We start from the raw sequence: 13,684 nt of genomic DNA on the forward strand, positions 1-13,684 counted from the left end.
ACATAAAGAGTAGAAGCTACAAATGAGCATTTTCTTGGAAGGGGGGCTTGTATATGACACATAAATGACTCAGGAGACTCACAATAAAATGAATATTTACTTCAAGTGTCTTTTTTTCTCTTGAGCCAAAAATGCTTTAAACTGAGCAGTTTATGCTACAATTGTCTTCATTTTCTCTACATTTTCATTCCTTGAGAAAATACCATTCCCTATTATTGAACAAGCATTTAGGAAATTACAGTTATGTGTACATTCCCTACTTAGGACATCGTTCAATTGCTATGAACAGCTTCTGAATAGCAGTTATACATGATATATACATTTTCTGATGTAATTACTCCTCCTTTAACTCATCCTCATGTTGAAAAGGACTTCTAAAAATTCTAGGAGGAAGCTGCAAGAAACACTTTATTATTTTTTTTCTTTAGCAGTACGTACGTATCTGAATGACATGCTTATATCAAACCCTATCTACACTGCCATATAATCTATTTTAAACTGCATTATAATGGTCAGTGTTGATTCATATAAAGCAGATTAAACCAATTGAATTAGATTATATGAGTCTACACTGCCATATAGTCCAGCTCAATGCAGTTAACCTGCATTCTGAAACTGGATTATATGGCAGTGTAGATGGGGCCTCAGTTTCATACTAATAATTATTGTGACTTAGTCCTAAGGAATCCTGTAACTTGGATAAGTTGAGGACAGAACTCGGAGCCAAAATTATGAATATTGATATGAGCTGATGGATAAGTAAAGAGTCATTCCATGCAGAGAGGAAAACAGTAATGTTTCCTCTGAAGACAGAAGGCCAAAGAGAGAGAGTAAAGTGGGTTGGTGCCTGTTTTAGGTTCTCTTGAGATGGGCTAAGTACTTGCTTTTTGCCACTCTACTCAAGAAATAGGAGCTGTGTGGTGCAATGGGTTAAACCCTTGTGCCGGATGGACTGCTGACCTGAAGGTTGCAGATTCGAATATGCGAGATAGAGTGAGCTCCCATCTGTCAGCTCTAGCTTGCAGGGACATGAGAGAAGCCTCCCAGCAGGATGGTAACACATCCAGGCATCCCCTGGGCAACGTCTCTGTAGAAAGCCAATTCTTTCACACCAGAAGCAATGTATTTATTTATTTGCTCTATTTCTAATCCACCTTTCTCTACCCCGAAGGGGACTCAAGGTGGCTTACACAGAAGCAATTATTCAATGCCTTAAAAACATATAATAGACATTAAAATTAAAGTAGATTAAAATCAGACATATAAAAAATTTAAAAACATTACATTACATAACATTCATGCCATCCATAGTCATAGTCCAGGCCTTTCCGTAGTCATTCCATATTTTTCCAGATCTGTCATTGCACTGCTATATTCACTAAAAGCCTGGTTCCATAGCCAAGTTTTTACCTTTCTTCTAAAGGCTAGGAGGGAGGGGGCTGATCTAATGTCATTGGGAAGGGAGATCCATAGCCAAAAAGCTACCACTGAGAAGGCCCTGTGTCTCGTTCCCACCAGTCGTACTTGCGAGGAGACGGGACTGAGAACAAGGTCTCCCCAGATGAACTTAATCTCTGAGATGGTTCATGTGGAGAGATGCATTTGGGCAGGTAAGCTGGGCCAGACTTGCAGTGTGTTCTCAAGTCGCTTCTGACACGATTAAAAAAAAAATCAAAAAAAGGGATAGTTTTTGTGGTGCTCCCATTTTTCCTCCTCATTGGAACTATTTAAAATTGTGCCTCCAATATCTCACTTTGTGAAACTCCCATCCAACACGAACTTCATCTTCTCGGATAAACTTAATCTCCAAGATGGTTCATAGGGAGAGATGCATTCAGACAGGTAAGCTGGGCCAGACTTGCAGCGTGTTCTCAAGTCACTTCTGACATAATTTTTAAAAAATCAAAAGGATAGGTTTTTTTTGTTGCTCCCATTTTTCCTCCTCATTTGAATTATTTAAAATTGTGAAACTCCCATCCAACACGAACTCCCTTGACCGTAGGATCATATTCTCTTATTTACTTAAGTTTATTCCAAACAGCTTTCTTAAAATCTAGAATGTGTGCCCAACTACACTTGGTCTCTCCTTTCCTCTGTATAACAAATTCTAGGAGAGCATGGACACTCCCCCAAGGATCAATCCACTTCCACCCAAAGTAATTAGTTATTTGCACCAAGTCACAAATATTTCTCTGAATTCTACCAGATAGCTACTTCTCCATCTTAATGGTATAAGTAGTAATTGGGACTCTATATATTTCAACAACCAAGAATAAAATTCAACAATGGTCTTGCTCTAGAAGGAAGGAAGGAAGGAAGGAAGGAAGGAAGGAAGGAAGGGAGGAAGGGAGGAAGGAAGAACTAGTGGAAGGAAATCTCCTGACTCTAAGTGCCAAGTGTAACTGTTGGAGGGATAAATCTTATCAAGGATAAATGTTACTAGCCCCATGTGGAAATGTTAACTATTTTTTAATGATGTGATCTGATATTATAACAATGCAGCAGGGTTCGGGGTTTGTTGTTTAAATATCTTCGACAGCATGTCATAACAAATTAGTTTCTCAGGGTTGCCAATTTGGCAGACAAACCTGATTATTTCCTGCAATCAGGCGGCATATGTGCACAAGATTATAATTAATGACCAGGGATGCTGAGCTCACTTTAATAAGGATCCTTCAGCATTCAGGGGACTGTTAAGAGTTATTGGCATTTGTGCCTTGTGGTGCACAGGGAAAGGGGAACTGAATACTGATAGATCTATCAGTGTCACAGAATCAGATGGCTCCTCGATCTCCCTTCTGAACTCCAGGGAGTTTATGACAAAACCACACAGCTGTTGCTCTGGAATTAAATGTTGTCTACACAGCACAACTGTAGGAATGTGATACCACTTTAGCTGCCATGACTCCATCCTAAGATGTCCTGGAATATATAGGTTGATAGGGTTCTTAGAATACTAGAGCTTTGCCACTATAGTTCAGGGGAAAGGACTAGAATGCTCCAGAAAAAAAATTATGCATCTCATGAAACTATAAATCTCAATATTCCGTATGATGGAGCCATGGTAGGTTAAGTGGTATGAAACTATTACAGGTATGTAGTATAGATATACTTTTGGACTTGAATCTAATTAATCTAAATCAGAGTAGAACCACTGAATCAACATATAGGAAGTTCCCACAAATCCGGTAGAGCTGGGTCTTCTATGGTTGGGATTAGCAGTTGGAATCAAGATTTTGTTTACATTTGTTAATGCATTTTGAATTTCCAATATATGGGGAAAGTGCTCAGAGCTTGGAAAAACACTGCTCTGATGAAGTGTTAATTAACTGATGATAATGATTGTGTAGCTGCATTCTGCATCACACCGTTTGTATTAAGAAGAGGATTGTAGCAGACGGCCTTCAAGATCACAGCTACCAGTATGGTAAGTTAGTGGATAGTGGATGACATTTATTTAAGTGTTGCATCACAGTTGAAAGCCAGTATGGTTTGGTGGTTTGAGTGCTGGACTATAATTCCAGAAGATGAGGGCTTGAATCACAGTTCAGCCATGAAAACTTCCTGAGCAACCTTGGACATGTCACAGTTGAGAAAAAGCAAGGGCAAACTTCATCTGAAGACATTTTTCCAGGAAACTCTAGGAGAGGTTTGTCAAACATCAGAATTGACTTGAAGGGTAAAGTCAAAGATAAATTAAAAGACCAGGCCTGCTGAATCAAAAATCAAACTTTAGAGAAATAACAGGATTTTCTGTCTCACTTTCTGAAGGCAATGAGAGCCCTGAAACATGGACAGGGTTGCCAAGTTACTAAGATCAGGTATTAGGAAAATTCCACCAAGCTAACAAATGTGGTTAAAGCTCAATAACAGTAGTTCTTAAACTTTGGTCTTCGACTCCCAGAAGGCATAGGCAGCTTGTACAATGGCCAGGAATGTTGGGAGTCCAAAACATCTGGAGGATCAAGGTTTGGGAAATATGAAACTATAAGTTAGACATCAGTTGACCATATACAGCAGGGGTCCCCAAACTAAGGCCCGGGGGCCGGATGCGGCCCTCCGAGGTCATTTACCTGGCCCCTGCCCTCAGTTTTATAATATAATATATTCTATATACATATAATATTGATAATAATATTATAATGTAATACAATATAATACTAATAATAATGCCATATAATGATATTAATTATATGTTCTATAGTACATATAATATTACTAATAATATTACCGTATAGTGGTATAGTTCAATATAGTAATATATAATGCTAATATTGTGCTATGCTAATAATATAATATATTGTATGTACATATAATTTGTAAGCCACTCTGAGTCCCCTTTGGGGTGAGAAAGGTGTAATACAAATGTAGTAAATAAATGCAGTAAATAAATAAATAATAAATGAATAAATTTTAGACTTAGGCTCACTCAAAGTCTGAAATGACTTGATGGCACACAACAACAACAACAATCCTAATTAACTTGATTATCTCATTGGCCAGAAGCAGGAGTACACTTCCCATTGAAATCCTGATCAATGTATGTTGGTTAAAAATTTTTTTATTTTTAAATATTGTATTGTTCTTTCATTGTTCTTGTTGTTGTTGTTGTTGTTGTTTTTGCACTACAAATAAGACATGTGCAGTGTGCATCGGAATTGGGTTTTTTTTCCAAATGAGAATCCGGCCCCTCAACAGTCTGAAGGATTGTGGACCGGCCCTCGGCTTAAAAAGTTTGGGGACCCCTGATATACAGCCTCATAGAATCATAGAGTTGAAAGAGATCTCATGAGCCACCCCTGCCAAGAAGCAGGAAAATCGCATTCAAAGCACCTCCAACAGATGGCCATCCAGCTTCTGCTTAAAAGCCTCCAAAGAAGGAGCCTCCATCACACTCCGAGGCAGAGAGTTCCACTGTTGAACAGCTCTCACAGTGAGGAAGTTCTTCCTATTCCTAATATTATTTCCTGTAGTTTAAAACCGTTGTTCAACTTCCTAGTCTCCATGGTGGCAGAAAGCAGCTTGCTCCCTCCTCCCTATGACTTCACCTCACATATTTATACATGGCTATCATGTCTCCTCTCAGCCTTCTCTTCTGCAGGCTAAAAATGCCCAGCTCTTTAAGCCATGCTATTGTTTCATCAAAAGCACAGAACAACGGCAGTGGTTAAAGACGGTCCACAAAATCTTTAGGCTCTAAGAAGCTGTGCTAGTACACTCACTAACATAATTTGAGCCAATTGTTCTATGATGAACCAAAACAAAAATACTGATAAGTTTTCCTTGTTCCCTCTGAATAATCAAAATACTCCTCTTTCATTCAACTCTGCCGATGGAACTTTGTCCCAAATTCATGAGAGCTGGTGGAAAATACAGCAGCCAAATCGTGACATTTCTGATCTTCCACTTTAATCTTGATTAAAAACAGCATCACATTTTCTCACCTTGCAGTCTGAAATATCTCAGGAAAAGATGGCTTTCTACATGACATTATCTCCTTATTCAAATTTAGCTTACATAAAGGTGACGGGCATAAAATATTCACTAAGCGCAATAGATATTTGCCTGTGATCTTTGGCCATGGCCCCATTAACTTCGAGTTGACTCTGAGCTTAAGACTTCACCTCCTCAAATTAAGAACACTTGCCTTGCAAACCTTTTTAAAAAGCAGATGTTTGATTTACACATAAAACCCTGCCCTGTCTTTTGCAATCTTACCATTGTTCCTTAAGTTGTATCCTTTTACTTTACTTCATGTCGATAGCATTCCAAGTATGATACTGTAAGATTTCTTATCAACAGCAGAAGAAAAGGTTTGAACCCAGAACATTCAGGCTCAGTTTATCTCAAAATATGGCTGGCGGCACCCATCTTCTAAATCCCATCATCCTCAGCTAGAAGAGACAATAGCCAAACATGAGAGAAATTGTAATCCAACAACATTTGGAGAGCTACAAGTTTTTCCATGCTTTTACTTATAGACTAAATGAGTATTTCCGTTCCATCAAATCTTCAATTAATTACTTATAGTGTGGCTTAGATACCCACTGGCTTTGATTCCAGATACTCTTGTGGATACCAAAATGTATAGACACTCCAAGCCCCTTAAAAAACAGTAATGTAATGAAATAGTGTCACTTATATAAAATGGCCAAACCAAGGTTAGCCTTTACCAACTCTGGTATTTTCAAAGAGCAGAATCTATAAGTAAAGGTAAAGGTTTTCCCGACCTTAATTCTAATTGTGTCCAATTCTGGGGGTTGGTGCTTATCTCCATTTCTAAGCTGAAGAACCAGTGTTGTCCATAGACACCTCCAAGGTCATGTGGCTGGCATGACTGCATGGAGGCTGTTACCTTCCCTCCGGAGCGGTACCTATTGATCTACTCACATTGGCATGTTTTTGAACTGCTAGCTTGGCAGAAGCTGGGGCTAACAGTGAGAGCTTACCCGGCTCCCCAGATTTGAACTGCTGACCTTTCAGTCAGCAAGTTCAGCAGCTCAGTGGTTTAATCCACTGCACCACTGGGGGCTGCATAATCTATAGTAGGTGAAATTATTATAATTTCTCTCTCTCCTCAATTTATTTTGTGCTATTGTCTGTTTTAAATATGTTATTGGATATATTTTTGAATAAATATGTTATTGGGACTATTTGAACACAGTCACTGTTGTTTTTGATTTTTATATTATAGGACAATCACATGTGAAATGGTGGTGGTTGTTGTTGTTGTTGTTATGTTTGTTTGTTTGTTTATACCCCACAAGGAGACTCAAAGTGGCTGACTCAAAAAGGAGACTCAGAGTGGAACTTCATTTATGCAACTATAAACTGAATATACATGTTACTCAATGCTGAAGAGATCCCTTACTACCACGTGTATAAGGACACTTTCATGTGTATGGTGCCAACAGGTTCCCAGCCCTTGGTAAATGTGGTTTGCTGAAAACTTAAAGAGTTGAACCTACCACCTGTGGGATTATGACTGAACTCTTCCAAAGATTTATCTCAAATTGTGCAGGGCCACTTCTTATATCTGAGAGAAGCACTTCCCAAGGAATTCCTGATCTGGCCATCAAGAAAAAGTAAAATGATTTCTTCAACTTTTTTGTCACTTGCTTCTTCTTTGCTTGAGAAAAAAAAATTACGAAGCAAAATAAAATCTTCTGCACCATGGCTATTTTTCATGCCGTTGGCAGCCACAATTTATGGGCCCAATAATTTCTCATGAGCCACTTGAAAAATGTGTCTTTACCCAAAGGTTAACTCCTTTAGGAGTACAAACCTTTAAATTTTCTTCCCGTGCTCTATTAGTTGGTACAACTAGACTCACCGAAGTTGTAAATCTGTCCATTTCCTAGTCTACAGCAGAATAATCCCTGAAATCTCATAGTTATAAATGGAATTGCTAATTTTCAATAAATCTGTCCGAACTGGTAATAGTGTCAAGAGCCCCAGTTCCAATCATTTTCGCGATAATGAATGAGCCCGTGGATCACTTGAATTTGGCCATAAAATTTACAGTTGGGGATACCATTTTTAACCCTTGAATTACTTAACCAATTCCCCTTTCTTTATTTTCAGAGACTATTTTAAGACCAAGCATTTTGGGGCAGAGAAGACGAGAGTATTTTACCATGATTTACAATCTGCACTTTTGAGAGTAAAATATTTTTTTTCTCTAATGTATGATGGCAGTTTAAGGTAATGCATTGCTTTGGGACAAATTCCAATTGAAAGTGAAGTTTCTGCTGGACTGCTTAGAATCAGCCTCATTCATAGATATTTCTGAGGAAGCTAGCTATCTAAAGACCCATTTTTCTTCTGTCCCTCAAGGGCACAAGGGCACTCTCAGCATGACTGGAAGTGATAGAAAGACACTTCCAGTTTGTAGAATTGGCGACAAGAAAGCCATTTGTTGTAGTTGGGAGAGAGTGTGGATAGAGTGGTTTTTCTTTACATGATTTCAACTGGCAAGAAATTTACTCCCAAGATCCAGGTTTTCTATGTGGCCACGGACCACGCTTTCCACATTCCTGACTTACAATGTTGAAAGAATTATATGGGGCCAGGAGGCAATGTGCTTCCTATTCAATGAGAATAAGAGCTTAGAAAAGTTACCTGTATTCAGGGCTGTAGTCAAGGGGGGGGGGGGGTTAGTTTAAAAAAAAACCTGTTTTGCTCATGAATTTAAACTGATTTACTTATTTATTTATTTATTTATTTTACAGCATTTATATTCCACCCTTCTCACCCCGAAGGGGACTCAGGGCGGATCACATTACACATATAGGCAAACAGTCAATGCCTTTTAACATAGAACAAAGACAAGACAAACATAGGCTCCGAGCGGGCCTCGAACTCATGACCTCCTGGTCAGAGTGATTCATTGCAGCTGGTTACAGCTGGCTTGCTCTCCAGCCTGCGCCACAGCCTGAGCCCAGGCTAAGCCAAATCCCCATGAGTGTCCACTGAAGTTTATCTGTCTTGAGTGTCAACTGAAGTTTATCAATGGAGCCTGATTTCTAAATGGTTTTGCGTTATGGAACTACTTTTCATGTTTTGCTAAAAAAAGTTTCGAACACACCCCAAATTGTTTTTCTGGCTATGGTTCTGCCTGTATTTAACTATTATACCCAGAAGTCACTAGTCAGTAGAGCCAATACAGTGTTCCCTCACTTATCACAGGGATTACGTTCCAGGACCACCCACAATAACTGAAAATCCACAAAGTAGGGATGCTATATTTATTTTAATATTTATACATCATTTTAATAGCTATTTTAAGTCTTTATCAACCAATGGTGTGTTGATAAATCATCTCCTTCCCCTCCCGTTGCCACTTGGGCTCCTTTTCTCTCCCTTTGGCGTCTCCTTCCTCCCTTCCTTAGGATGTGCATTGTAATTTTTTATGATTTATAATAGTCTTTTAGAGTTTATTGAAAAACCGCGAAACAGCGAATCCGCGAAAAGTGAACTGTGAAGTAGTGAGCGAACACTGTAGTTGTGTTGACTGAGACTTCTGGAGGTTGTAGACCAATTAATCAATCAGCCCAAGCACCAGGGGAGGACAGTGCCAAGAAATGAACAACTCATCAATAGAGACGTGGGCAAAGTCTGGGAAGTAATGTTCAAAACACCACCCACAGAGGGAATTGTGTTAAAGCACTGAGCTGCTGAACTTGCAGACCAAAAGGTCCCAGGTTCAAATCCCGGGAGCGGAGTGAGTGCCCGCTGTTAGCTCCAGCTCCTGCCAACCTAGCAGTTCGAAAACATGCAAATGTGAGTAGATCAATAGGTACCGCTCCGGCGGGAAGATAACGGCGCTCCATGCAGTCATGCCGTCCATATGACCTTGGAGGTGTCTACGGACAACACTAGCTCTTTGGCTTAGAAATGGAGATGAGCACCAACCCCCAGAGTCAGATATGACTGGACTTAACGTCAGGGGAAACCTTTACCTTTACCTAATCACGATGAGGATGGTGATAGCGATGGCTGATGACGATGATGTGTTTGCATATGACTATAGCTGGTCCCTGTCAGTTTTGTGTTTCTTATTTCATAGGATGTTATCCCACCAGCATTAGAGAATGGAGGCTATTGCCTGCCAATCATCGGAGCTCTCCTGCAGAATTCTGGGAAAGAGTCTTTGGAATTCTCAGCTAGAGATGTCATTGTCTTCTCTAAACTACATTCCCTAGAATTCTGTAGGATCAGATAAGACAATAGCCTCCGTTCTATCACACTGGTGGGAAAATGTCCATAGTTTTGCATCAAATGAAAAATTTGCCTTTCTCTAAGGATAATAGACGATGACTTGGCCAAGATCACCCAGTGAGTTTCCATGGCTCAATAGAGATTATTATGTCATAATGGCTCTTGAGCAATATCTAAAGATTCATCATCGATTCATTTGCTCACTGCTGTCCCAGAGTATAGGATCAGACCTTTTAAATTATAGGTGGGTGAATTTCAACTGAATAGTAGAAGGAGCTTCTTTATGGAAAAGATTGGTTCAGTATTAGAAGCAATTGCATAGAGAAGTGGCAAGATCTGAGCATTGTTTTATGTTTTCCAGGCTGTATGGCAATGTTCCAGAAGTATTCTCTCCTGATGTTTCACCCACATCTATGGCAGGTATCCTGAGAGGTTGTGAGATATGGAGAAACTAAGCAAGGAAGGTTTATATATCTGTGGAAGTTCCTGGGTGGTGGGAAGAACTCTTGTCTCTTGGAGGCCAGTGTGAATGTTGTAATTAATCACCTTTGTTAGCATTAAATGGCCTCCACAACTTCACATCCTGGCCTGGGGGAATCCTTTGTTCAGAGTTGTTAGCTGCCCCTGATTGATTCCTGTCTGGAATTCTTCTGTTTTCAGAGTGCTGCTCCTTATTTACTGTTCTGATTTTGCAATTTTTTTAATACTGGTAGCCAGATTTTGTTCATTTTTGTGGTCTCATCTTCTGGAACATGGCCATACAGCCCAGAAAACATACACCAACCATGTGATTCTGGCCATGAGAGCCTTCGACAACACGTGGCAAGATCTCTTTATCTCGATACCTTGAAATAGAGACTGGACAACTTGATGGTGATGCTCTAGCTCAAGTTCCTGCACTGAGCAAAGGGTTGAATTAAATGGTGACTGGAATATTATTATGGGAATGGGAAAACCAGATATGACCCTCTTTCACCCAAGAAAACAAGGACAGATGGACATGGTTCCTTTACTTCTCTTCCCAGTAATGAGCAGCTGCATCCCCTTTGATTTACTAAAGCCGATATGCTTGATATCCCAATACACTTCACACTATGGGGTCAGGAGGGTGAGAGGAAATTAAAACTAGAATCCCTTCTAGTTAAAAGAAGATGAAACTAGCCCGGTGTTGTTTTAAGACTGAATTTTAATGAGCGGACTAACACCACACGAGTTCATCCTAGTCCAACTGTGAAAATCTTCAATATTATCTTCTCTTCCTTCTGATCTCTGCTTGAGAGAAGACATCACGATTACTTCAGTAATTAGGGCACATTTAGATGAGACATAATTGCGGAGTATAAAGCAAAATGAAATCATTCCAGCAAAAACGATGGTTCTGATCCTCAAAGCCAATGAGGAAAACTGGGGGAATGAAGCTCTGATCTTCTCTGTAGCTTCATTGATGGGGAAATAAAGCACAGAACTATATTTCTGCTACTCTTTTTTTATTGAGCCAACCCCAGAAAATGCACAAAATACACCATGAGTACTTTTGAAGCTCTCCTGGCTTCTTCATCAGGTAAAGGTATGACAGATCACACAAACGAGAAGAAGAAAAAGTGGCAATGGTTAGCTCCACGGGCCTACATTTTGTCACAATGCTGTCTTTGTTGTCAATTAAGCTGATCTGAAAAGATATTCATGCAAATAATATAATGTTGTTTAGAGCTGACAGGTGATGCAGAGTGCATTTGCACTGTGGAATTAATGCAGAATTATGGAAGTTTAGTTTGCAGGGTCTTTCGCCTTGTCTGTAAAATAGTTTTTATGCCTCACCAAACTGTAAATCCCAGGATCTGATAGCATTAAGCCATGGCAGTTAAAGTGGTGACAAACTGCATTAATTATACAATGTAGATGCACTCCAATTGGCTATAAAAATTTGGTTGGGATCATATTTTTCCCACCCTGAGCCTATCAATTGACTTTCTTCAGACAGTAGCCATAGCCAAACAGTCAAGTTTTTTTCCCTTTATTTTTCTAATAATAAATTTTTATTACATTACTATTCATTTTGTTACAAAGGAAAGAAAAATCTTTACAATTCATATAATTAAATCTTTTCCTTCTCCCAGTGTTCTACTCGTTGTGCTCTCCATCACCGGAGTCCATTTCTTTATAGTCCAACCAGAACCTCATTTCTTCTGATTTGGGTTGATTCCCATCTTCTCGCCTTAATGTTTCTTCGATAAATTTCTTCCATATACTTTCAAAACTATTTTTCTTCCTTAGGCCTTTTTAACATTTAAATTACATGTTAATTTATCATTTATTGCTAATTTCCAAATTGCCTTGTATCATTCTTCTATTTTAACTTCCACCTCCCCTTTTCAATTTCTTGCTATTAATAACCTTGCAGCCATTAGCGACATTGTTACCAAATTCTTTTCATTTTCTTTTTTTATATATAAAATAATCTTTATTAGTTTTAACAGAATAATAAAAAGCAAAAACCCCTAATTGGGCAAAAAAGAAAAGGAGAGAAAAGGTCAAGAGAAGACAGGAAGGAAATGCAAAAAAAAAAAAAGAAAAAAAAAGAAAAGAAAAGAGATTTTAAAAAGTGAATATAAAAATGACTTCTCAGCAGTTTCTTCAAGGTAATTTGCCTTTTCTTCCTTAATTTCTCCTTAAATTCTAACTCCTTTTCTTCTTATTTCCTTCTCCTTTCTGTTGAGGTTATCTTACTTTACCAAATTCTTTTCATTTTCTTTCCATTCATCTGTATTATATAATAGTATAATCGCTGTGTTTGTATTGATTTTTTTTTTCATGATACTTTCTATTTCTACTATGACCTTTCCCCAAAAACTCTGTACATACTTACATCCCCACCACATATGAATGTATGTCTCCCTTTCTTGACAACCCCTCCAACATTTTTTCTGAACAGCTCTTATTCATATTATGTATCTTTATATGTTTTTTTCCTTTAAAAAGGGATTTTGCCTTTCTCTTACTTTTGCTCTAACTGGCAAAGTCTTCTTTTAATCTCCATGTGTGGAAATTATTAAAGGGATCCCACCTAAACATTTGGAAGAACTTTTTGATAGTAAGTGATATCTGACAGTGGAATATGCCACTGTGGACAATGATGAGGTTTCCTTCCCTGGAGAGATGGAAGCAGAGGCTGGATGGCTGTTGATCTGTCAGGAGTGCTGGGGTTGTGTGCTCTTCATGGCAGGGGTTTGGACCAGGTGGCTCTTGAGGTGTTTTCCAACTCTATGAATCAATTATTCACTTCCCTTCACTTCACTTTATTTCTTAATTAGTCGCTCTCCACCAGAGTGCTCCAAGCGACTTACAATTTAAAATATCATTCCACAATATAAAAACATTCAACATAAAAACATTCAACAGTGACTATTTGGCAAATTAGATCTGATTTACTTAAATGTACAACCAAACAGCCAAGTCTTGAGCGCTTTTACAAAAGGTCGCAACTCCGACATTGCTCTACTATATGGAGGCAATGAGTTCCACAGAATTGGAGCATAGGCCGAAAAGGCTCTACGCCTTGTAGCTTCCAGGTGTACCTCCCTAGGGCCCGGTACATATAGGAGATTTTCCTGGGAGGATCGAAGTGACCACTGATGGAAGAAAGGAATGAGGCAGTCCCTAAGAAATAATGGTTCTTGGCCATTTCGAGCTCTAAATGTCAGGATCAGTATCTTGTAAGAGATCCGATGTTCTATTGGTAGCCAATGCAGTTGTTTCAGAATTGGTGTAATATGAGATCTTATAGATGATCCCGCTAGCAGCCTGGACGCCGCATTTTGGACCATTCGGATCTTCTGGGTTTTTGTCTCTGGAAGGCCGGCATATAAGGCATTACAATAATTCAACCTAGTGGTGACTGTTGCATGGATTACCGTTGCCAATGCTTCTGTCGAAAAGTAGGATGCCAATTTCCTTGCTTGGTGAA

General features: G+C 39.0%; 1 long non-coding RNA gene across 1 annotated transcript in view; it reads right to left on the bottom strand.

Moving 5' to 3' along the window:
- LOC134296147 (uncharacterized) overlaps positions 1-9,748 on the bottom strand; it is a 41,321-nt gene extending 31,573 nt beyond the window's left edge. Inside the window, exons 1-2 of the long non-coding RNA XR_010002724.1 lie at positions 9,468-9,748; positions 5,719-5,894 (exon numbers count right to left, since the gene is read on the bottom strand). This is a non-coding gene — a long non-coding RNA (uncharacterized LOC134296147). The remainder of the gene's footprint in view (positions 1-5,718; positions 5,895-9,467) is intronic.
- Between the last annotated feature and the right edge of the window lie 3,936 nt (positions 9,749-13,684).

The sequence above is a fragment of the Anolis carolinensis genome, chromosome 1, assembly GCF_035594765.1.
Source record: "Anolis carolinensis isolate JA03-04 chromosome 1, rAnoCar3.1.pri, whole genome shotgun sequence".
Classification (NCBI taxonomy): Eukaryota; Metazoa; Chordata; class Lepidosauria; order Squamata; family Dactyloidae; genus Anolis; species Anolis carolinensis.